Source organism: Rhinoraja longicauda, chromosome 32 (assembly GCF_053455715.1).
Source record: "Rhinoraja longicauda isolate Sanriku21f chromosome 32, sRhiLon1.1, whole genome shotgun sequence".
Lineage (NCBI taxonomy): Eukaryota > Metazoa > Chordata > Chondrichthyes > Rajiformes > Arhynchobatidae > Rhinoraja > Rhinoraja longicauda.
This window is the reverse complement of record NC_135984.1, coordinates 15,166,571-15,193,767: the sequence shown is the minus strand read 5'-3', so window position 1 is coordinate 15,193,767 and position 27,197 is coordinate 15,166,571. Positions and strand designations below refer to the sequence as shown.

General features: G+C 41.8%; 1 protein-coding gene across 12 annotated transcripts in view; it reads right to left on the bottom strand.

Annotated features, from left to right (window-relative positions):
* LOC144608748 (protein Aster-B-like) overlaps positions 1 to 27,197 on the bottom strand; it is a 395,300-nt gene that overhangs the window by 331,139 nt on the left and 36,964 nt on the right. For 3 of the 12 annotated variants that reach the window (XM_078426795.1, XM_078426797.1, XM_078426796.1), the window contains exon 1: positions 26,172 to 26,444. The exons of 3 other annotated variants lie outside the window; for them this stretch is intronic. The gene's annotated coding sequence lies outside the window, so the exon portion shown is untranslated. Of the gene's footprint in view, positions 1 to 26,171; positions 26,445 to 27,197 lie in introns of those variants that run through there. 6 more of the 12 variants (XM_078426798.1, XM_078426800.1, XM_078426799.1 and 3 more) reach the window with 3 other exon arrangements.

Below are 27,197 nucleotides of genomic sequence, written 5' to 3'. Positions count from 1 at the left end.
GTGGGTCGTAGGGCCTGTTTCCTCATTGTTTATTCAAACTAAACTTAAATAGAAATCTTAATAAATTTGAATTAATATAGCAAAATAAAATCTAACCGATGAACAATGTAAAATAGGAACATAGGAGAGTAACTCAACCCCTCAAGCCTTTCCCATCAATCAATATAATTAGGCTGATCAACTCATCTCTTCTGTACAAATTCCCCACAGCTCTCAATAACATGACTGTTTTTTATATTTGCAACATTCAATTATATGGTCACAATTTAAAAAGAGTCAAGCACCACTAAAATTGATTAGTCTCATTGCTGCTCATGAGGCCTTTTTGTGAAAACAAGCAGTGCCAATTTTCTTCATTAATTGGTAATGTGCTTTGGCAAGTTCCAAGATGTGCAAAATAAATGCAAATCCTCTCAAAATCAAAATTGTATTTCAATATTTAATCACAGACTCAGCATCTGATATTTTCCTCTTTATTTTTAAGCATTTAGCAGCTGACAGAATGGTGACAACATATATTTCTTGCTACAAAATTAGTTTTCAAATTTATTGGTCTAATTTGCACTCCAGAGGATTTCAATGGTTTACAAAACATTTTTATAGCTATATAGACAATTATATGTCACAATATGTAACTAAAAATACAAACAATTTTACATTATAGTTTTGACTGATCATATCCTTGACTGAAAGTACAACTTTTGTAATTATCTAAATCCCAAAAGAAGAAAAATGTCATCATATAAATGTATTGTATTATTGACAATTGATGTTGAAAGACGGCAAATGAACATACTTTAATCTCTGCACAGTAATATAACAGATGGGAATGTTATCTTTTAATTTTAACTACTATTATTTGTCCCCCAAGTGTCAAAATTCAATATTTTCCTAAATCGGATAAACAGATTTAATAATCACCTTTTGTAACTCATTGATACGACAATACCCCTCATTCCAACTTATTCAAGCAACAAAAGGCTCAACGTGGCAACTCTACTCCTTCAAAAATCTGGTTTAATGGAAATTGTCACTAACGCACCACGCTTAAATCTAGGATTGTCAAAAGTATTACTGAAGGTCTTTCCAAGTCAAAGAACAAAAGCAATAAAATAGATGTCTATTCACAAAATCCTCATTGCCAATAATCAATAGGCCAGTTGTCACTATTATCTTTTGATGAAATCTTTTAATTACCCACTATCGAAAAAAATTGCCATGATATATGCCTAAAGAGCACCATGACACATTTTGATAACTTCCATCCAGCTGAGGAAGAACCCACCCCACTGCCACTACAATAGTGCAGTTACACATCAAGTATAAAATATTAGCCTTAGTGTTTGGTGAACTTAACAGCCATCAAGGGAGGTGACAAAAATGAAGCAGATGGTGAAGATTGCTCCATAGCAAGACAACTGCAACCAAGATCTCGGCATTGCTTCCACAGATCAATATGGGAATTGTTTACATATGACTAGTGCTATTTGTATGACGGTACGGTGTCCTGGCACCTCTAAAAGTTAGAAACTAGATTACATTTTTAGAATTTTAACTCGATTTTGCACTTTTTGGTTGTTAGTTTATTAAATTAGAAATTGTTCATCAAAATCAGAACAGAAGGAGGGGATACTGATGGTAAAATATTATTGTTAAATGTAGCTTAAGTTTTAATTGATGTTTACTGGCACCACTTTGTCCACAAAAAAGGCACGGCAACCTATAGATTTTATATTTTTAGATCAAAAGATGTGGGTTTAATGCAGCAAAGTGAAACTGAAGTAAAAATCAGCTAGAATCTTACTGAATAGTATAGCAGGTACAAGGTCATAAGCGATAGGAGTAGAATTAGGCCATTCGGCCCATCATGATTCTGTTGAAATAGGAATACAATATCCACCTTCAAAAGTTCATCTCCTTTCACTCATTCAATTAAACCAATAAGGACCAAAATCTGTGCTTAATTCCTTGAGTTTCAAATAGATTGTTCATGGTTTGCAGCTGGAATGGTTGGATGACCGATTATGCTTATTTCCATTTTATTTCCTTAACTGAACACTATAACTAATGATATTCTATTCAAAAAATGCACTATTCTGTGGTAAACTATGCATTCTCTTTGATGGGAGAGAAAGTGGACTATTCAAATATGACTGGCGCAAAGAACTGTTGATGTTAGAAATCTAAAACAAAGCAGAAGATGTTGGAAGCACTCAGCATGTCAAGCAGCTTGCATGGAGAGACAAACATAGTCAATGTTTGAGGTCAAGCAGCTTCTTTCAGAACTGGAAAAACAAGTAAATAAGTTTGAAGTGGGGCATGTGGAAAGAACAGAAATAATCTATGTGCTACAGACCAGACTATTTTTTAAGAAGCACAGTTCTAGGAGATAAAATGAAACAGAAAGGAACGACTGTATCAGGGCAAAAAAACCTAGAGACCTGAAACTCTTAAATTCAGCATTAAATCTTGAAGGTTGCAAGATACCCAGATGGAAACTCAGGTGCTGTTCTTCACATTCACTTGGGCATCATTGAAGCAACATATGAAACCAAAGGCAGAGGCTAAGTGTAATACTGGGGGGAGGTTGCAGGGGGAGGGGGGAGGCAGAGAATTAAAGTGACAGGCAACTGCAAAGCTCAGGCTAAGCATTGCAATGGGTAAGTCTGAGAGGGAAAAGTGAAAGCGGGAGAGAAGATTACAGAAAAAAAGAAAATTCAAGACCTATTAAGTTTTGAAAATTATGATAAACTACATTTCAAGACAATGTATGGTTTGTATTTAGATTCCCATGGGTTCTGGCTCTTAAATTTTAAAAAAACCAATTTATTAAATCAAGATTATTTTTCTATTTAATTAATATCACTTCCCAATTTAATATCATGTTGCAAACATTTACTTTAATGGTTAGATTAACTCTTACTGTTTATGTGTCTTATAAATGTCTTCCCAATTTTTCATGGTGCATTCTGATCAATATTTTATAATCAAGCTTTCACAGTGTCTCTGATGGTTAACACATTTTGTTGGTATAAAAAAACAGACTGGGCAAGCCCTTGGTTTGATATCAATTTGTGTATCGAGATATGTTTTTCTAAAAAGAGATCTTTAAAGTGCATTTAGAACAGAATATCCATACAGCTACAAGGCATTCAACCAAACTAGTCAAAGCCAGTGTATATGTTCCACACAAAGAAGAGCAGCACTGTAAATTCATGGTATAATCAGCTTCCATTTGTTTACCACGGTCTCCTTGGCGACCACAGTATGTGAGGACAAAGAACCTGGTCTCGGACATGGTGGTCTGCAGCACAGGGGATCCGCAGGGAACATTCTTGTTCACCCTGTACACTGCAGACTTCAGGCACAGCTCTGCAAACGCCTATCTACAGAAGTTCTCTGATGACTCTGCCATCGTCAGCCTCATCACAGGGCGTACAGAGAGCTGATCAAGGAGTTTGTGGACTGGTGCCAGCGGAAACCGCCTCCGGATCATTGCGGGGAAAACCAAGGAGATGATGGTAGATTTCCGCAGGCGCAGCCAGGTCCCCCCGACATCGGTGAACATCCAGGGAATGGACATCGAGAGGGTGGATTCTTATAAGTACCTGGGTGTCTACCTCAATAATAAATTGGACTGGACCGAAAACACCAATGCACTATACAGAAAGGGCCAGAGCAGACTATCTGCTAAGGAGACTCAGGTCCTTTGGAATGCAGGGGGCACTCCTAAGGACCTTCTACAACACGGTGGTTGCATCAGCCATTTTCTATGGAGTGGTCTGCTGGAGCAGCAGCATCTCAGCAGCGGAAGGGAAGAGACTCGACAAGCTGGTCAGGAAGACCAGCTCTGTCCTGGGTTGCCCCCTCGACTCAGTGCAGGTGGTGGGAGAGAGGAGGATGATGGCAAAGTTAACATCGCTGCTGGACAACGACTCCCACCCCATGCAGGACACTGTCACTGCACTGAGTAGCTCCTTCAGTGACAGACTCCTTCACCCCAAGTGTGTGAAGGAGAGATATAGGAGGTCCTTCCTTCCCGCTGCTGTGAGACTGCACAACCAGCACTGCTCCCAGCAGACGAGTCAACAATAACAGCTAAGAACACACGGAAACTGATGACAATTTATGTATCTTTTATTTATAATGAATGATCTCTTGCTCTCTTGCTATCCACTTTGCTGCTCTAACACTGTAAATTTCCCCGGTGTGGGACGAATAAAGGAATATATTGTAGTGGGTGCGGTCACCGCGGTAATCAGGCCAGGCGCCAGGTGAGTAGTTAATATACTTTATTACCAGAGGCACCAAACACCGCACTCAAGAACTCGTGAGTCGACACACCCAAAACCTTTTATAGTCCCAGACCACCTGACCCAAGGGAACTGACCCAGGAAGTGACCTAATCCCTCCCGTCCACTGAGTGCCGAGTGGAATGACCAAGGGAGTGGCCTAGCCCCCGGGCGCCGCCACAATATTATATTATTATATGTATATTTAAATTCCCTGTGTGGAACATTTGAATTCTGCATTCAATTCTGACTTCCAATAGTTATTATACTAACAGATAGGAGTACCCTACTATCCCAATAGATAGGACAGTACCATGACAGTTTCAATAGCTCAACAATGCCATTACTCCCAAAATGTGGCAAAGTCCATGATGTTAGACATGCCCCTCTAACCATAGAATGTCCCAATTATTCTCCTAGCCAGGACTGCCCCACTCCTCAATAATGCAGAAACCAAGAACTGACCCACTACCAGCAAAGTTGCGAATTGCACCCCAAGCAACTCATTTATACCAGATTCAGAGTAATGGTTATACCAGATTCAGAGTAATGAATAGGATTATGAAACTGGATTCCAAAAATATTTTAAAATCCCAGAATACAATTATACTAACATATTCAGTTATGACTAATCAATATTAACTCCTGCACGTCATAGATTTGCTGCCTTACAGCGCTTGCAGCGCCGGAGACCCGGGTTCGATCCCGAATAAAGGGTGCTGTCTGTACGGAGTTTGTACATTCTCCCCGTGACCTTGTGAGTTTTCTCCGAGATCTTTGGTTTCCTCCCACACCAAAGACGTACCTCCAAAGAGGTATGTAAGTAAACTGGCTTGGTAAATGTAAAAAAAATTGTTCTTAGTGTGTGTAGGATAGTGTTAATGTGCGGGGATCACTGGTCAGCATGGACCCGGTTGGCCGAAGGGCCTGTTTCCGCGCTGCATCTCTAAACTAAACTAAACTAAACTATACTGTTGCTTGATTCATGATTCAATCCTATCTTAACCAAGCTTAGCAGGTTATGCAACAACTGAAAACAAGATTCTGGATCAGACGAAATCCTGCTGAAGTAGTAAACATGGTGAGAAACACTCCAAAAACAAATCAATTACCTCATTTTCCACATCTAATTAGAAAAGAGAGCAAGGCAAAGGGCTGTAATGATGACAATCTTTATGAAAGGAGACCTAAATGTGATAATTATAAAGGAATCTTTCTGATGTCTGCCACAGGACAAACATAATTCTTCTGAGGCATCACCACCCATATCATAATGCTTAATTTGAGCCATCATGTAAATGATCCAAAACACAGCAAATCGATGGAAAATATGAGGTGCAGGCACCATTATATATGGTCATATTTAGGACATAAGAGAAGTGTTCTTACTTTATTAAAGTGGTATCCCCCTACTGTCATAGATGGATCCCTCACCCACATCTCCTCGGTCTGATCTCACGCTGCCCCCCCCCCCGCAAACAGAACAACAAGGATGAAGTTCCCATGGTCCACACCTTTCGCTCCAGCAACCGAAACAGTATTCTCTGACAGTTCTGCTATCATTCACATCTTCCCCACCCCACCCCTTTCTGCCTACCACAAACCAGTTTCATCCACAACTCCCTGGTTCATTCATACCTTCCCATCTAAACCACTTCAGGTACTTACCCCTGATACAGCAGGATATGCAACACCTATCCCTACACCTCTTCCCTTACATCCACCCAGGAACCCCAGCATTCCTTCCAGGTGAGACAGAGGTTCACATGCACCTCCTCTAACCTCATCAGCTGTATCCGGCGTTCCCGATATGGCATCCCTTACACCGGTGAGACCAAGCATCACAAATCAGACTCTGCGACCGCTTTGCTGAACCATTGCGCTCACTGCCAAGGCCAAATCGATCGTCCGGTTGCTAACCATTCCTAAGCTGTCCTGGGCCTCCTCCTTTGCTAGAGTGAGGTCACATGCAAACTGGAGGAACAGCATCTCAAATTCCAATTCGGTAGCTTACAACCCAACGGTATGAACATTGAATTTTCCAATTTTAAGTAAACCTTCAACAAACACCCCATCCTTCCCCTTTCCCCCCCTTTTTTTTTGCTTCCCCACCCCTTCACTGTGCTCCAATGGACTCACACCTATCCCCCTCTCCCCCATCCAACTACATTCCTACCTTTGGCTCCACAATGCACAACTCTTCAATCCTTTAGTCTCACATCATCTGTTTTTTCATCTCTGGTATTTACCAACCATCTGCATATCAACACAACACCCCCCCCCCCCCACCCCCAACTCGCCTGTGTTCACCTATTATCTGCCATGCTTTGTCCTTCCCCTCTCTTCCAGCTTTCTTTCCCACCCCCCCGCCACCAACCCAAAAGCTCAGCTATCCATGTTCTATAGAGATGCTGCCTGCCCCGCTGAGTTACTTGAGCATAGTGTCACAGATTGATATTGTGGGGAAGCAGGCCCTTCGGCCCAACTTGCCCACACCGGCCAACATGTCCCAGCTACACTAGTCCAACTTGCCTGCGTTTGGTCCACATCCCTCCAAACCTGTCCTATCCATGTAACTGTCTAACTGTTACTTAAATGTTGGGATAGTTCCTGCCTCAACTACCTCCTCTGGCAGCTTGTTCCATACACCCACCACCCTTTGTGTGAAAAAGTTACCCCTCAGAATCCAATTAAATCTTTTCTCCTTCACCTTAAACCTATGTCCTATGATCCTCGAAATGTCCAACATTTCCATCACCTCCAACGGAATCCCACTACTGGCCACATCTTCCCATCTTCACCCCTTTCTGCTTTCCACAGAGAACGTTCCCTCCGCAACTCCCTGGTCGACCCGTCCCTTCCCACCCAAACCACCCCCTCCCTAGGTACGTTCCCCTGCAACCGCAGGAGATGCAACACATGTCCCTTTACCTCCTCCCTCGACTTCTTCCAAGGACCCCGACAATCTTTTCAGGTGAGGCAAAGGTTCACTTGCATCTCCTCCAACCTCATCTACTGTACTCGCTGTTCCAGGTGTCACCAAGCGCAGGCTCGGCAATTATTTCACTGAATACCTCCGCTCAGTCTGCCTTAACCTACCTGATCTCCCGGTTGCTCAGCACTTTAACTCCCCCTCGCATTCCCAATCTGGCCTTTCTATCCTGTGCCTCCTCCATTGTCAGAGTGTGGCCCAGCGCAAATTGGAACAGCACCTCATATTTTACTTGGGTAGATTACACCCCAGCGGTATGAACATTGACCTCTAACTTCAAATAGCCCTTGCTTTCCCTCTCTCTCCACCCCCTACCCCTTCCCAGTTCTCCCACGTCTTACTGTCTCCGACTACATTCTATCACTCTCCCGTACTTCCCTGACATCAGTCTGAAGAAGGGTCTCGACCCAAAATATCACACATTCCTTTTCTCCAGAGATGATGCCTGTCCCACTGAGTTACTCCAGCATTTTGTGTCTACCATTAAATGAATGCGGACTTGGACTGACAGTCTTCAAACTGAAATGTTAACTCAGTTTCTCTTTTCACAAATGCTGTCTGGCCTGCTGAGTTTTTCATGCATTACCTGTTCTTATTTCAGATTTCCAGCATGTGCAGTTATAATATGCCCACAGACATGAATATTAAACTCTGATGAATAATGTTAAATCGCAGCTGGGCTGCAAACTGGGTCTTTGCACCTCTCAGAAATGCTTTAACAACTTCTCGATCTGCAGGGAATGATGACACACCTGCAGGTTGAGAACAACCACAACTATTGAAAGCTGTGCTGGAAGGCATGATTCATACGCCCACTCTCCTGTTGAATGACATTGAGTGCAGAGAAATTATATTAAAGATAATTCAGAGCTCGCAGTTTCACTCAAAAACAACATTGATGCCAATTTCTGAACCACTTTCATCAATTTTAAACAGGATTCTGCTATAGGGTCAGAATTAAAATCTGGAGATCTATCAATTATTACTTGCTTAATTTTGTTATTTAACAACATAAGACATGTCAGTAGCAGAGACAAATACGTATTTTCAGAAGATCAATCATTCACTACCTCACATTTCTAATTCACCAAATGAAAAAATAATTTTAACTTCCTTAAATCTTGAGGTCAAAATAATATTTATTTGAAATGTATCAAGAACATGGAAAAATTCTAAAAATACGAAAGGTGAAATCTGAAACAATTTACAGCATCTGGCAGATTATTTAAGCATTGTTGACAAAGAGACTGTATTATCAGGTTTCTGCTCTACTGCGGTACAAACACAAAATGCCATCTTTAAACTCTCAACCAATATGCATATAAATTAGGGCTTTAAACAAAGTTAGCATCTTGAATCATTTAACAGGAGAATTACCAAACCTGATTTGAGATGATGTACTAACATGGGCTGCAATTAAGGCTTGTGTGTAATGTTGCTTGCTCACAGGGTAGCAAAATGAGTAATGAGAACTAGTCGAAGGTATTTATTCACAAAATGCTGGAGTAACTCAGCAGGTCAGGCAGCATCTCAGGAGAGAAGGAATGGGTGATGTTTCGGATCGAGACCCTTCTTCAGACTGATGTCAGGGGGCGGGACAAAGGAAGGATATAGATGGAGACAGGAAGACAGTGGGAGATCTTGGAAGGGGGAGGGGAAGAGAGGGACAGAGGAACTATCTAAAGTTGGAGAAGTCAATGTTCATACCACTGGGCTGCAAGCTGCCCAGGCGAAATATGAGGTGCTGTTCCTCCAATTTCCGGTGGGCCTCACTATGGCACTGGAGGCCCATGACAGAAAGGTCAGACTGGGAATGGGAGGGGGAGTTGAAGTGCTCAGCCACCGGGAGATCAAGTTGGTTAAGGCGGACTGAGCGCAGGTGTTGAGCGAAGCGATCGTCGAGCCTGCGTTTGGTTTCGCCGATGTAAAGAAGTTGATATCTAGAGCAGCGGATGCAATAGACGAGGTTGGAGGAGGTGCAGGTGAACCTCTGTCTCACCTGGAAAGACTGTTTGGGTCCTTGGATGGAGTTGAGGGGGGAGGTAAAGGGACAGGTGTTGCATCTCCTGCGGTTGCAGGGGAAAGTGCCCGGGGATGGGGTGGTTTGGGTAGGAAGGGACAAGTGGACCAGGGAGTTACGGAGGGAACGGTCTCTGCGGAACGCAGAAAGGGGAGAGGATGGGAAGATATGGCCAGTGGTGGGGTCCCGTTGTAGGTGACGGAAATGTTGGCGGATGATTTGTTGGATACGCTGGCTGGTGGGGTGGAAGGTGAGAACGAGGGGGATTCTGTCCTTGTTACGAATGGGGGGAGGGGGAGCAAGAGCGGAGCTGCGGGATGTAGAAGAGACCCTAGTGAGAGCCTCATCCATTATAGACTATACTCCCAGGAATGAAGGAGGCTTCAGAGAGTGATAGATATTACCTTGTCCATCACAGGTACTGACCTCCCATCATCAAAGCTATTTACTGGAGGTGTTACTTCAAAAAGACTTGCACCACCCTGGCCTCGCTCTCATTTCGCTAATATCATTGGGAAGGCACAGGAGTCTGAAAACTGTGACCACCAGCTTCAGGAACAGTTTATTTCCCAGCAACCTTTGGGTTCCTGAACACTGCATAACACTAACCACTAGCTCAGCAATTGTGATTGTCAATGGACTCGCACTACAGACTTTGGTTTTGTGCTATTATAGTTATTTAGTATTATTGTTATTAAGGTATTATTTTCTTGATTTTAATATATATTTGTTCGTTTTGTCTTAATAGGCCTGTTAAGCTGCAGCAAGCACAAATTCCATTGTTCCATTACCAGTACTTACGACAATTAAACACTCTTGACTCTTATATCGATTCATGGGACAAAGGTATTAAGGTCATAAGGAATAAGAGTAGAATTAGGCCATTTGGCCCTTCAAGTCTTCTATGCCATTCAATCATGGCTGATCTATTTCTCCCTCCCAACCCCATTCTCCTGCTTTCTCCCCATCACCTCTGACACCTGCACTACTCAAGAATCTATCTAAGATAGATACAAAATGCTGGAGTAACTCAGCGGGACAGGCAGCATCTCTGGAGAGAAGGAATCTATCTTTCTCTGCCTTAAAAAATCCACTGACTTGACCTCCACAGCCTTCTGTGGCAAAGAATTCCACAGATTTACCACCCTTTGACTAAAGAAATTTCTCATCTCCTTCCTAAAAGAACATCCTTTAATTTTGAGGCTATGACCTCCAGTCCTAGACTCTTCCACTAATGGAAACATCCTCTCCACTTCCATTCTATCCAAGCCTTTCACTATTCTGTACATTCAATGAGGCCTGCCTAATTTTTCTAAACTCCAGCAGGGCCAGTGCAGACAAACGCTCATCATAGGTTAACCTACTCATTCCTGGGATCATTGTTGTAAACCTCCTCTGGACCCTCAACCCTCTCCAGAGCCAACACATCTTTCCTCAGATATGGTTCCCAAAATTGCTCACTATATTTCAAAGGCGGTCTTACCAGCACCTTATAGAGCCTCAACATTACATCTCTGTTTTTGGATACAAGCCCTCTCGAAATAAATGATTGAGTTTGACAATAGACAATAGACAATAGACAATAGACAATAGGTGCAGGAGTAGGCCATTCAGCCCTTCGAGCCAGCACCGCCATTCAATGCGATCATGGCTGATCACTCTCAATCAGTACCCCATTCCTGCCTTCTCCCCATACCCCCTCACTCCGCTATCCTTAAGAGCTCTATCCAGCTCTCTCTTGAAAGCCTCCAACGAACTGGCCTCCACTGCCTTCTGAGGCAGAGAATTCCACACCTTCACCACTCTCTGACTGAAAAAGTTCTTCCTCATCTCCGTTCTAAATGGCCTACCCCTTATTCTTAAACTGTGGCCCCTTGTTCTGGACTCCCCCAACATTGGGAACATGTTTCCTGCCTCTAATGTGTCCAATCCCCTAATTATCTTATATGTTTCAATAAGATCCCCCCTCATCCTTCTAAATTCCAGTGTATACAAGCCTAATTGCTCCAGCCTTTCAACATACGACAGTCCCGCCATTCCGGGAATTAACCTAGTGAACCTACGCTGCACGCCATCAATAGCAAGAATATCCTTCCTCAAATTTGGAGACCAAAACTGCACACAGTACTCCAGGTGCGGTCTCACCAGGGCCCGGTACAACTGTAGAAGGACCTCTTTGCTCCTATACTCAACTCCTCTTGTTATGAAGGCCAACATTCCATTGGCTTTCTTCACTGCCTGCTGTACCTGCATGCTTCCTTTCAGTGACTGATGCACTAGGACACCCAGATCTCATTGAACATCCCCTCTTCCTAACTTGACACCATTCAGATAATAATCTGCCTTTCTATTCTTACTTCCAAAGTGAATAACCTCACACTTATCTACATTAAACTGCATCTGCCATGTATCCGCCCACTCACACAACCTATCCAAGTCACCCTGCAGCCTTATTGCATCTTCCTCACAATTCACACTACCCCCCAGCTTAGTATCATCTGCAAATTTGCTAATGATACTTTTAATCCCTTCATCTAAGTCATTAATGTATATCGTAAATAGCTGGGGTCCCAGCACCGAACCTTGCGGTACCCCACTGGTCACTGCCTGCCATTCCGAAAGGGACCCATTTATCCCCACGCTTTGCTTTCTGTCTGTCAACCAATTTTCTATCCATGTCAGTACCCTACCCCCAATACCATGTGCTCTAATTTTGCCCACTAATCTCCTATGTGGGACCTTGTCGAAGGCTTTCTGAAAGTCGAGGTACACCACATCCACTGACTCTCCCCTGTCAATTTTCCTAGTTACATCCTCAAAAAATTCCAGTAGATTTGTCAAGCATGATTTCCCCTTCGTAAATCCATGCTGAGTCGGAATGATCCTGTTACCGCTATCCAAATGCTCAGCAATTTCGTCTTTTATAATTGACTCCAGCATCTTCCCCACCACTGATGTCAGACTAACTGGTCTATAATTACCCGTTTTCTCTCTCCCTCCTTTCTTAAAAAGTGGGATAACATTTGCTATCCTCCAATCCACAGGAACTGATCCTGAATCTATAGAACATTGAAAAATGATCTCCAATGCTTCCACTATTTCTAGAGCCACCTCCTTAAGTACCCTGGGATGCAGACCATCAGGCCCTGGGGATTTATCAGCCTTCAGTCCCATCAGTCTACCCAAAACCATTTCCTGCCTAATGTGGATTTCCTTCAGTTCCTCCATCACCCTAGGTTCTCCGGCCCCTAGAACATTTGGGAGATTGTGTGTATCTTCCTCAGTGAAGACAGATCCAAAGTAACGGTTTAACTCGTCTGCCATTTCTTTGTTCCCCATAATAAATTCCCCTGCTTCTGTCTTCAAGGGACCCACATTTGCCTTGACTATTTTTTTCCTCTTCACGTACCTAAAAAAACTTTTGCTATCCTCCTTTATATTATTGGCTAGTTTACCCTCGTACCTCATCTTTTCTCCCCGTATTGCCTTTTTAGTTAACTTTTGTTGCTCTTTAAAAGAGTCCCAATCCTCTGTCTTCCCACTCTTCTTTGCTATGTTATACTTCCTCTCCTTAATTTTTATGCTGTCCTTGACTTCCCTCGTCAGCCACAAGTGTCTCTTACTCCCCTTAGAGTCTTTCCGCCTCTTTGGGATAAATTGATCCTGCAACCTCTGCATTATTCCCAGGAATACCTGCCATTGCTGTTCTACCTTCTTCCCTGCTAGGGCCTCCTTCCAGTCAATTTTGGCCAGCTCCTTCCTCATGCCTCTGTAATCCCCTTTGCTATACTGTAATACTGACACTTCCGATTTTCCCTTCTGCCTTTCCATTTGCAGAGTAAAACTTATCATGTTGTGATCACTGCCTCCTAATGGCTCTTTTACCTCTAGTCCCCTTATCAGAACAGGATCATTACACAACACTAAATCCAGAATTGCCTTCTCCCTGGTAGGCTCCAGTACAAGCTGTTCTAAGAATCCATCTCGAAGGCACTCTACAAACTCTCTTTCCTGGGGTCCATTTCCAACCTGATTTTCCCAGTCTACCTGTATGTTGAAATCTCCCATAACCACCGTAGCATTACATTTGTGACACGCCAATTTTATCTCCTGATTCAACTTGCACCCTATGTCGAGGCTACTGTTTGGGGGCCTATAGATAACTCCCATTAGGGTCTTTTTACCCTTACAATTCCTCATTTCTATCCATACTGATTCAACATCTCCTGATTCTATGTCACCCCTTGCAAGGGAATGAATATCATTCCTTACCAGCAGAGCAACCCCACCCCCTCTGCCCACCTGTCTGTCTTTTCTATACGTTGTGTACCCCTGAATATTCAGTTCCCAGCCCTGGTCCTCTTGTAGCCATGTCTCAGTGATCTCTACAACATCATACTTGCCCATGACTAACTGAGCCTCAAGCTCATCCACTTTATTTTTTATACTACGCTCATTTAAGTACAACACTTTAACTTCTGTATTTACCTCCCCTCTCACATCGGTCACAAATGGCCCTGCCCTTAATCTCTTTTCCCCTCTAGAACTTCTGTTCCCGTTCTTCCGAGAGTCTTCTGCAATATCTCCTGTATTCCCTTTAACCTCATCTTCATATTCACAATTTGTTAACCCCTCCCCCCCACTACTTAGTTTAAAGCCACAGGTGTCGCACTAGCAAACCTGCCTGCCAGAATGTTTGTCCCCCTGCTGTTAAGATGTAACCCGTCCCTTTTGTACAAGTCACTCCTAGCCCAGAAGAGATCCCAGTGGTCCAGAAATCTAAATCCCTGCTCTCTGCACCAGCCCCTCAGCCATAAATTCATACCCTCCATCTCTCTGTTCCTGGCCTCACCAGCATGAGGTACCGGTAGCAGTCCAGAGATAACCACCTTCGACGTCCTACTTCTCAGTCTTTTTCCTAACTCTCTAAACTCCCGCTGTAGCACCTCCTTCCTCTTCCGCCCGACGTCATTCGTGCCCACGTGCACAACGACTTCAGGTTGATCGCCTTCCCTCACTAGGATTTTCTGAAGCCGGTCCGTGATGTGCTGAACCCTGGCACCAGGGAGGCAACAGACCATCCTCAAGTCCCTCCTGCTGCCACAGAATCTTCTGTCCGTCCCTCGGACGATGGAGTCACCCACCACTACGGCTCTTCCTGACTTCGGTCTCCCCTGTCGAGTATCCTTGCCAACAGGTCCGCTACTCGGACTGGAAACGTCTTCTGCCCCGACAGTTCCCAAGAGGGTATACCTATTTGCAATAGGCACAGCCACTGGGGTCTCCTGTAGTCCACATCCACTCCCCCCTGAAACAGTCTCCCACCTTCGCTCGACCTGGACCCTTGGCGTGACAGCCTCACAATAGGTCCTGTCGAGGAAACTCTCGCATTCCCGGATGGCCCTGAGGTCATCCAACTGCCTCTCCAACTCCACCACACGTCCATTCAGGAGCTGCACCTGGACACAGTTCTTGCAGGTGTAGCTCCCAGAAGCTCCAGCGACGTCCCTATCTTCCCACATCCTGCAGGAAACACACTGCACCAACTTTTCCGCCATTACTTTGTCTATAAACAGTCAGGCTTAAAACAATTGTAACCTCCTCACCTCAGCCTCCTCGCCGAAGACTCGCAGCCAAATACTCGCACTTTTCTCACTGGGCACTAGACTCGCAGCCAAAGACTCGCACTTTTCTCACTGGGCACTAGACTCGCAGCCAAAGACTCGCACTTTTCTCACTGGGCACTAGACTCGCAGCCAAAGACTCGCACTTTGCTCACTGGGCACTTTGCTCACTGGGCACTTTGCTCACTGGGCACTTTGCTCACTGGGCACTTTGCTCACTGGGCACTTTGCTCACTGGGCACTTTGCTCACTGGGCACTTTGCTCACTGGGCACTTTGCTCACTGGGCACTTTGCTCACTGGGCACTTTGCTCACTGGGCACTTTGCTCACTGGGCACTTTGCTCACTGGGCACTTTGCTCACTGGGCACTTTGCTCACTGGGCACTTTGCTCACTGGGCACTTTGCTCACTGGGCACTTTGCTCACTGGGCACTTTGCTCACTGGGCACTTTGCTCACTGGGCACTTTGCTCACTGGGCACTTTGCTCACTGGGCACTTTGCTCACTGGGCACTTTGCTCACTGGGCACTTTGCTCACTGGGCACTTTGCTCACTGGGCACTTTGCTCACTGGGCACTTTGCTCACTGGGCACTTTGCTCACTGGGCACTTTGCTCACTGGGCACTTTGCTCACTGGGCACTTTGCTCACTGGGCACTTTGCTCACTGGGCACTTTGCTCACTGGGCACTTTGCTCACTGGGCACTTTGCTCACTGGGCACTTTGCTCACTGGGCACTTTGCTCACTGGGCACTTTGCTCACTGGGCACTTTTCTCACTGGGCACTTTTCTCACTGGGCACTTTTCTCACTGGGCACTTTTCTCACTGGGCACTTTTCTCACTGGGCACTTTTCTCACTGGGCACTTTTCTCACTGGGCACTTTTCTCACTGGGCACTTTTCTCACTGGGCACTTTTCTCACTGGGCACTTTTCTCACTGGGCACTTTTCTCACTGGGCACTTTTCTCACTGGGCACTTTTCTCACTGGGCACTTTTCTCACTGGGCACTTTTCTCACTGGGCACTTTTCTCACTGGGCACTTTTCTCACTGGGCACTTTTCTCACTGGGCACTTTTCTCACTGGGCACTTTTCTCACTGGGCACTTTTCTCACTGGGCACTTTTCTCACTGGGCACTTTTCTCACTGGGCACTTTTCTCACTGGGCACTTTTCTCACTGGGCACTTTTCTCACTGGGCACTTTTCTCACTGGGCACTTTTCTCACTGGGCACTTTTCTCACTGGGCACTTTTCTCACTGGGCACTTTTCTCACTGGGCACTTTTCTCACTGGGCAGCACCCGAACAGGGCTGCACCCTTTTGCAAGTCTTGCTTATATCACCAATTAAATTGCCTGATTGTCCAATTTACCAGACTTCTCCCTTAAATGATCAACCAATCCACGTATTCTCTTCTAACTGACTTATTACACTGTAATTGCCACTCACTTACTTTCAGCCAACGGTGGTCCTCTCTCCAACTTCCCGACCTTTACAGACTGATTAACAGTGCCCTATTGGCGCTCTTTTTAAACTGCCGTTCCTACCACTATTAGCAGATACTTACTTTCAGCCAATGGTCGTCCTCTCTCCAACTTCCCGACTTTTACAGACTGATTAACAGTGCCCTATTGGCGCTCTTTTTAAACTGCCGTTCCTCCCACTATTAGCAGGTACTTACTTTCAGCCAACGGTCGTCCTCTCTCCAACTTCCCGATCTTTACTACCGATTCGACTTATAGATTAACTTTTTGGGAATCCTGCACCAGCACTCCCAAGTCCCTCTGCACCTCCGATTTCTGGGTTCTCACAACATTTAGAAAATAGTCTACATCTTTATTCCTACTACCAAAATGCATGACTCCACACTTTGCTGCACTATATTCTATCTGCCACTTCTCTGCCCACTCTCCCAACCTATCCAAGTCCTTCTACAGAGTCCCTGCTTTCTCTACACTCCCTACCCCTCCACCTATTTTCGTATCATCCACATACTTTGCCACAAAGCCTTCAATCCACTCATCCAAATCATGAATATACAACGTGAAGAGTAGCGGCCCAAGCACCGATCCTTGCGCAACTCCACCAGTCACTGACAGCCAACCAGAAAAAGCCCTCTTTATTGCCTCCTGTCATTTGTCTTCTGCCATCTAGCCAACCTGCTATCCATGCTAGTATCTGCCCTTTGATACCGTGGGCTCTCATCTTCCGAAGCAGCCTATTGTGTGGCACCTTATCAAAGGATTTCTGAAAATCTAAGTAAACAACATCTCCTGACTCTCCTTTGTCTGTCCTGCTATTTACTTCTTCAAAGAATTCCAGCAAATTTGTCAAGCAAGACCTCCCATTCACAAAGGCATGCTGATCGGCCTATTTTATCGTGAACTCCATAACCTTATCCTTTACAGTGGACCAACCACCGAAGTCAGACTAACCGGCCTATAGTTCCCACTTTTCTGCATTGCTCCCTTTTTGTGCAGCGGGGTAATATTGCCGATTTTCCAATCATCTGGGAGCACTCCTGACTCTAGTGATTCCTGAAATATCACTATCAATGCCTCCATAATCTCTAAAGCCACCTCTTTCAGAGGTGCAGTCTATCCGGTCCAGGTGACTTATCCACCTTCAGCCCTTTCAGCTTCCCAAGCACCTGCTCCCTCGTAATAGCCACTCCACTAACTTCCACCCTGATTCTCTTGAATTTCAGGCACGTTGCTGCTGTCTTCCACTGTGAAGACTGATGCAAAAAAGTTATTCAGCTCCTCTGCCATTTCTTTATTCCCCATTATCACTTCTCCTGCATCATTCTCCAGTGGTCCAATGTTCACTCTTGCCTCTTTCTAGCTCTTTATATAAGTGAAGAAACTCTTTCTATCCTCTTTTATATTATTGGCTAGCTTACCTTCGTATTTCATCTTTTTCCCCGTATTGTCTTTTTAGTTACCCTCTGTTGTTCTTTAAAAGCTTCCCAATCTTCTGGCTTCCCACTAATCTTTGCTATGTTAGACACCTTCTCTTTTACTTTTGTACTGTCCTTGACTTCCCTTGTCAGACACGGTCGCCCCATTCTTCCCCCTAGAATCTTTTTTCTTCTTTGGAATGAAAAGATCCTGCATCTTCCGAATTATTCCAAGAAAATCCTGCCACTGCTGTTCCACCATCAACCCTGTTAGGGTCCCTCATACCTCTGTAGTCCCCTTTGCCCAGCTGCAATACCGACACATCCGATATCACTTTCTCCCTCTCAAATTGCCGATTAAAACTTATCATATTGTGGTCACTTCCTCCTAATGGTTCCTTTACCTTGAGTTCCCTTATCAAATCCGGTTCATTACGAAACACTAAATCCAAAATTGCCTTTTCTTTGGTAGGCTCTACTACAAGCTGTTCTAAGAATCCATCTCAGAGGCACTCTACAAATTCCCTTTCTTGGGGACCAGTACCAACCTGATTTTCCCAGTCTACCTGCATATTGAAATCTCCCATGACCACCGTGGCATTGCCTTTTTTACATGCCAATTTTATCTCCTGATATAACTGGTACCCTATATCCTGGCTACTATTTGGGGGCCTGTAAATAACTCCCATTAGAGTCTTTTTACCCGTATAATTTCTCAGCTCTATCCACAATGACTATGTCACCCTCACTCAGGACTGAATTTCATTCCTAACCAACAGAGGTACCCCACTTCCTCTGCCCACCTTCCTGTCATTCCGATATGACGTATAACCCTGAATATTTAGCTCCCAGCTCCAATCCTCTTGCACCCACGTCTCTGTAATTCCTACAACATCATACCCAATCTCTAACTGTGCTACAAGATCATCCACTTTATTTCTTATGCTATGCACATTCAGATACAACACCTTTAATTCGGTATTCACCTCCCTTCTCATACCGGTCCCGAATTTACCCGACCTTACTCTCTTGCCCCTTCTTGAACTTTCCATCCCATCAATTTGGGAGACTTATGTAACATTTCCTGCACTCTCTTTCCTTTTAATTCCACCCTTACACTTCCAATTTGCTGACCCCAAGTCAGCATTTAATAATCATCCCTATTTGTCCTCAAGTAGACGGCAAGCTGGCACCATCTTTTCTTACTTCATTGCTTGCTGTAAAGATATACCCAGTTTAATTAGATGAGGATTTCAGCGGCGAGATGAGAAAATATTTTTCCATTTCAAAATGGAGTGTGACTTGGACGTGGATGTAACAGTACCCAAGCAATTTCTGCCCTTGTCATTAAAGGGGCCACAGGATTTTCAGATGTAGCTGAAGATGCCTAGGAGGTAATTCTTATCTATGGTGCAATGTTTGCCTCACATATTAATCATCCATTTTCTCATTTAATGACTCCTGCAGCTTCCATGACCATAGACCAATCCTTTTGAGTTATTTTTGAGTTATTTTTCTCCTTCGTTTCCCAGATTCTTCTCGTTTTTCCCCATTCCAGTCGACATTATGAGAACCCAAAATGTAAAATGGAAAGCTTGTAAAAAGACAAGGTAAAACAACTTTTGCAACTTTGCCTTGTAAAAAGACTAAGTTGTGATACAACAAGAGAATGCCATATCTCTTGGTTTCGTCAGGTTGAGGGAATAAGAAGAGATATGTTGCATGCAGATTATAAGTTAGAAAAGTGGCTGGATTAAAAGAAAGGTGAAATATGAGGATAAAGATTGGATACAATGACATTGTTATCTTCAATATTCATCTCTGTCACTACCATCATCTCAAGTACAACGTGTTCCATATAGGCAACTCTACATACGGGAGTTCAGACATTTATAGATGTCCGTGCTCCCATCAAACTACATCTGCTCCCTCAGTTGTGGGCTGCTCAGTCTTAAAAAGAGGCAAAATTTGTCTAGAGAGTTTGGATATGCAATTGTTTGGATGATGTGGATGGCACGGTTACAATAGCTGGCAGTATGTCCAAGCTTTAAGATGCTGCAGTAGTTTTGCAGCAATGCTAAGAAAGAGGTGATTCAAAACCAAAACCACAAATGATAAGCAAGATTCCCAATGGATATTATTGGTAGCTAAGTAACGGACTGTGATGACTAAAGGTTAGTGATAGAGTTGGTAAAATATGGCACCTGCTGAACTTGAGCATTCATGCAAGATCCATGAACTTCTCTGGCACTGCATCCAGGTCCTGGCAGAGACATCCATAGTATCTACTCACTCAGGCTGTGTCTGGAGAGCCACCTGGCTCACAGGAATAGGTTCTCTTAAATTTTACACTCCCACTTCCACTGTCTCCTGTCTGAAAATTCATGTTCTCCCATGTTAGGTCCTTCTTTAATGTTTCCCAAATCAGATTCACTTTCTGTTCAATTTTCAACAATGCACTCATAGTATTGATCTCCCGCCGTGTCATGTGCAGGCATCACAGAGCTGGCATGCTGCCTGCCTCGCCATCAACTGGCTTGACCCAATTATGTTTTGCAAATTTTTTGCCAATACTAGAAATTTTCACCCATATTTTATGAGTAGGCAAATCCCTTTGGAGTCTGCTTGTGCATCTCCACGTGAGTAAGTTTAATGCTGTACAAGCAGAGGCATAATCAATCTTTATTTTGGATCAAAGAGGTGAGTGTTGCAAATGGAGGGATTTTTAAAAATTAAAAAGGGGGAAAGATAAATAAGGGTCATGAAAGTAATGCAACTGTTGGCTAAATCAATCAATGTCAACCCTCAAATTCAAAATCGACCATGAATCACAAAAATGGTATGCCATCAGTTACTTAGGAAAATAAATTCACGCAAGATTTGCTTTAAAATATACACAAATATAGCATACAAACACGTTAGTTCACAAATATAATTCATACGACAAAGGCAAATACCTTAACAATGTAACACTGTAACTTTAACAATATACGAACCGTCTTCTATGGATGCTTTTAAAACGATTTTTCTAAAAACAGTGCTGATTCATGTGTATTAAATTTAAAAGAAAAAAGGCAAGTGAGCAAATGAAATACATCATTTTTAACCAAAACAAATTCTGAATGAGCACTTCACAAATGCTAAGACCAAGCAATCTTTTCAGTCTTTTTGCACATTTATCCAAACCCATTTTTGATCCTCTAGATAGGTCAAACCACTGTGCATCTACAAATGTCTCCAAACCCGAGCAGAAAATAGGAACAACAAACCACAAAATTCAAAGGCAAACAATTTTTGGTAAAACATTTGTGCCTTGGTAAATTTCAGTAATCATGTTTTCAGGGGATATTACCTTCTTTGGAATTCTACCCTAAATACAAGTGTCTTTCCATGCAATTTTTGTACCTAAATTTGAATTTATAAATACAATTATATATTATAATAAATTCCTCCTCCTCTCAAATACTACTTCATTAAGTTGGTAGGTGGGGCAAAATGCATAATTCTCTCTGCTAATAAACTGAAATTGATCTGGAAAATAAATTGTGAAGAGAACCTGGTATGACTCAACCTGTTCAGAAAAAATTGCACAAATAACAAATTGTTATTAACATATCATATCATATCATATATATACAGCCGGAAACAGGCCTTTTCGGCCCTCCAAGTCCGTGCCGCCCAGCGATCCCCGTACATTAACACTATCCTACACCCACTAGGGACAATTTTTTACATTTACCCAGCCAATTAACCTACATACCTGTGCTGGTATGCTGGCATAACTAAAAACTCAACGTATCAGAATAAGAATTGTCCTATGTTCTACCCCACAAATTAAATAAATTCTTATTCTATGTAATATCTAACAAGTAATTGTAAACACTGTACTATTTGGACAAAACAAGCACAAGTCTTGAAATACCCAGCTTGTCAGGCTCCATCTTTGACAAGAGAAATAGTCATTAAATGTTTCACATTAAAAATCTATAATTTAATTGGAAAATTTAAAAAGTATTAGGTTCTCAGCAAGTTATAAAACCTGAAAAAAAGGTGAAAAAATATGAGAGGAAAGAAAAAAGATTCTGTGATGGAGCATTGGAGAAAGAGGAATTAAAGGTTAAAGTGGTAGCGAGGAGGATGGTTAAAATGATAGGTGATTAGGCAATTGGACATATCAACATCCCCTTCAATTCAGCGTTTTGTAGGATTCCTTTTTTCCCCCCCATGAAATCCTGGTGCACTCCCTTAATAACTCCAGTACTCTACCATTTTATCCTTTCAGTCTTCATCCCGGCATTTCCATTTTGGAATGAGCAGGATGCTTATAGTAAAGCAATGTACCAGTACAGATCATCCATGATTATATTCAATTACAGCCAGGCGCGAGGGTCCTGTTGGGTTTTTTGTTTTCTTACCTGCTGGGTTTCAATGGATACTTTCGTAAGTCCTAACATCTGTGCTTTCTGTTCATTCTCAATTAGTTGAAAACATGGATCAAGTTCGAAGATAGTGCAAGTAGTAAACAAAAATTTAGCTACTCATAAATCAAAGATATTTTGGGGGGACTTGTTCTCTAATTTTGACCTACAGTACAATCACTTTAACAGAATTCCTTAATAGATTCAATACACAAGAGTTCAATTGGTACTTGCTTGCATCTCTATTTCTCTTAATAACCTCTCCTTTAAACTCACATTGATTTATAGTTGCATCTAATATAATTTGAAACATTAAGGGTTGTTTTCCCAGTCTTTGCATTTGTATATATTTTCTAAATACACAAGAAACAATTATGATTTAAAGAAAAATGTAATGTGATTTTTGTTTAAATTGGGGGACAAACAATATCCAGAAAGACAAACACTAGAGTCTGATATCAACAAATGTATTAAAATAACCTACAAAAAAGTATTTTTCAAAAATCTGCTAAAACTAAATATCACTATCATTACAGGCTATATACATACATTACTGACAATATAAATATAGAAAAAATATTGAAGAATATTTAAAAATTGACATGGGTGTGAATATAATTTCTAACCTTTGTTCATGTTTGCAGGTAAGCAAAATGGAGTTAAATCACTAACTAATTTCAAATGTGCAATGAACTGCTAAAAATAGCGTAATTATAGCCAGTATGTTCAGCTCATCATCACTGCTGTTCACCTAAATAAGTGCTGATGTGTATCTAACAGAAGAAAAATAATCTGAATTTTATTTATGTGCATTTTATTATGTGCATTTAACAATGAGACATGAGATAGCAACTTCAATCATAATGAACAAGTAATGATGAGGAAAGTCATAGCATCAGGGCAGTCTGACAAAACGGGGAGCAAATGCTGCCAATTTTAGACAACAGCCTGCTCTCGCTGTTCCAATCAGAATACAGCTGTGAGCCCCATATAAGCAACACTGAGGAACCACATCTCTCACCTGAACCTACCCAACACTAAACTCAAGTCACAGGTCAATTCATCATCTGGGAAGCACCAGCAGAGGGCAGGGATTCACAAAAGGTTCCCGGCAAAATAGTGCACCATTCAAATTGATATCTTTAAAGTACCAGGATGCACCTAGCTACGAGTGTTAAGACTGTAGTATCAATATCGTTATAATTAATCAGCACTGCAGTTTAGTGGGGTGCTAATAAACATAATTTTTCACTTCTGAGCTGATGGTGCCAGGTAAGGAAAAATGTCTTTGACTACCACCTTCAGAATTTGTAATAGCCCCAAAGGATTTTTTTAACTCTGAATTTGAAAAGGAGCATATATTTTGCAAAATGAATAAATGCTGACTCAGTCAATTCTAGTCCATGAGTAAACAGATGACTATTTTTAAAAGTTGTTTTATCATCATATTCTTATCTTCTAAATCATCAACTGTGCAATAAAATTAAGAAAATGGTTTTCTTTCAATTAGAATTCCTTGGGCAAACAGTATATAAAAATTAATATTGAGATAAATCTCAAAAGGACAATTTTAAATTATTCATCCTAATCTGGTTGTTAATCTTCATGAAAAACAGCTTGATCATAAATTGAAACAGATAAAAATATATTTTAATTGGTCAGCTCTATCCAGATGTAAAATTGGAATAGTTGAATCAACTTTGCAGGTCCAGATCAGTCAACTGACCATATCTCGTACCACAATAGCTATCCAAGTAGCTAGAGTCAGAAAGACCAAAAAAGGCTCATTGAACATTTACAAGATGCATGCAAGGAATTGATAATTTACCAAAATAAACTTATCTTGCATGAGGATATACATTATTTTAACTTATCTCGAAATGTAAATTACTGGTTTGGAGGCTGTGGGATTGTAAGCATTACCAATTAAGAGCATTCTATCTCCCCAGAAACTTTCATTCCAAATTCTGGATTCATAGCACATTGGTTCACAAACGTGCAGCTCTGTATTTTAAAATAATTCCAAAAATCACTGAAATCACATTCAACCACTTGCTATCATACAAAGAGGAGATTCATTTTTAATCTGGAAAGCCAACACATAAATGTTTAAAACATAATGTGAATAAACTACAACCAGTATTAATAGGCAGCATTTGTGGACAGTAGCCAATGCACATTAGGATATTTGAAAATTGACATTCAAGCCTAATAATGAAAAAGAAAAGAATCGACTAGAATTTGGATATTTACATGTTTTTGCTCCTCTAATCCTACTCCTGTTTGTAGTTTAAAAGGGCTAATGCTAGAAGAAACAAACCTCATGGTTCTGAACCTTCTCAACATTACCATTGAAAATGTTTAAGTAATGCTAAAGCTGAATATATCCCTCAAAATTAATTCAAATCAATCATTCAGCTATTTGTTGCATCCCTATTTGTCTCTAATTAATTCCCGGAACACAGTATATATGATAATTATGCAATCAAAAACCCATAGCCTCCAATTGTGCTCAATCCACTATAGCCTGCTCCTTTTCGGAGAAGCAAGCCATCTAAAAAGGTTGAAAAATATTTGAGAATACTATGTTTTAATGATTACATTAATAAAAATCAGAAGGTATATGAGCTATTTCAGAGAATCAACACAAGTCATGTACTAGGAAAATGCTTAAGGCAAAGTAAATTTTCTACACTGTAATCCATTTTTAAATTCTGCAATAGAACATATGCTGTTCTGACAGATGTCATAGCCACTAACTGCATTGCACCTCGTCCAAATTTATAATTGTCAGGATCACTAACAATCATGTGTGATAAACTGAACAAATTTTAACTAAAATAAATACTCATCAACATTACTGATATATCTTTCTTTAACCTCAATAAATTTGATTATAATTATACCAATTTGCATTTATATTATCAACAATCTAATACCAAACCACATGCTAGAACAAGTATCTTAAAAGCTCAAAGTGGAAAATGTTATTAAAGGAATAAAGAAACGTGGAGGTTTCACGGATGGAATATTGGTGCTTAACATTAAATTCTCAATGCAAACAATTACTAAACTACATGGTTTTAAGCTGCAGTCATCTTACATAATTTCCCCTTTTGCTTTAGGGAGTACCGTGTAGCTGGGGATTGGAGGGAATCATTGAAAAGGTTGGTTGTCTGACAAACCATGCTGTCACACATGACAATAATCAAAAACAATTATTCCCGAGATGCCCCTCAGGAAACTGTTGCACATTCAATGTCTATCACACAACAGTCTCGAAGTATTTTAAAAGTATTCAAAGTACTATAAATAACCTACTTTGCAATATAACATCGATGTCTAGATTTTGAAAAATGATTTACAAAAACATACTCGTAGTGACATTTACGGTCTTTAAGGTACGAGAAGGAAAAATGAAAACATTCTATCATTAACTTCCTTTTTTACAACCCCATCTCAATTCTGTAAGGCAAAACACTTTAAGGGAAGGAAATACAGATTTTTTTTAATTGAGCTAGTAATTTCACATTTACAACAACATACATTATAGGTTTGGAGACACTTGCTCTCGCAGAGTGGTTCAACATTACAGAGGCGTGGCTGTCAAGATAGAGAGAATTGAGGACCCAATTTATAATCAATGAATTTAAAAAATCAACTTGCTTGGAGCTTAAAATCTTGTACGTAGTTTATACAATAAGCAACCATCTTCAAATGACGGCCATTCTCGATTAGAAAGTAATATTTTAGTTACATAGCCAAAGTAAGAACATTCTGTGTAAGTGAACTAATTCATTTTACACCATTAACTTGTTTTTACTGGTTTGAAAATATATATATATAGGAACGGAACCTTATAATATATAGGAATGTTGTAAATACATGAAAAATTAGAAAAGATTAGAGCTGTACGATACCAATACCTAGATCTGATGAAACAGTGAATCATTTCCACTGACTGAACATGAAAGCCGTAAACCCTTTCACTTAGTGCACTTGCGCAGTTAAGAACTGGACAAGCGGTCTTCTTGTCAGTGCTGGTCGGTCGCACTCCGTGGACTCTAACGCTCGAGGTTTTCCGAGTGAATTTGAAGGAGTATTTGTAATCAAGTGCCTCCCACTGGCGGAAATCCGAGCCTCTGTAGCTGCGCGCACAAAAACAGCGCGGGAGGCTCTACACACAGGACACAGCTTAGGTAATACTCATCACCATCGTATCCTCACTGCTGGCGAAATCCAAAAAGATTCATCCAAGATAGGATCATAAGATGCATGCAAGGACACGAATAAACGAGGAGGAAGGAGCCAAACATTATCTACTCATATCCTACATCGGCTGATAACAATATTTGACGGAACTGCAGCAAACTACACATACACGCAATAAAATCATACGACTGCAGGCAGTTTCACTCAACATATTCCATAATAGATTTCAATGCTGACGTGTATAACGAAAACTCAGCACGCACACTGGCAATTACTGCAACTTTTCGCTGAACCAACAACATAAAATATCACCGAAGTTTACATAACATTTCAATGAAAAGTCTAGATTTGGAATATTTATCCTGCTGGTTAACAAAAAGAGGCAAATATTCATTATTATCCTGGAGCAAATTGGACTGCAACCTGGAGTGTTTGCATAATTAACTGCTAATACAAAGATATGTAGATATCTTCACGACACATAATCCTCTGAATTTCCACCACCTCCAACAGGATCGCGCCACTAGCCACATTTTCCCATCTCCACCCCTTTCCGCCGTGCCCGTTCCCTCTGCAAACCCCTGGTTAACTCATCCCTTCCCGCCCAAACCACCTCCTCCCCAGGTACCTTCCCCTGCAACCGTAGAAGATGCCACATCTGTCGCTGTACCTCCGCCTTCGACTCAGTTCAAGGACCCCAACAGTCTGCAGATGCGAGAATCTTGAGTAAAAAGCAAAGT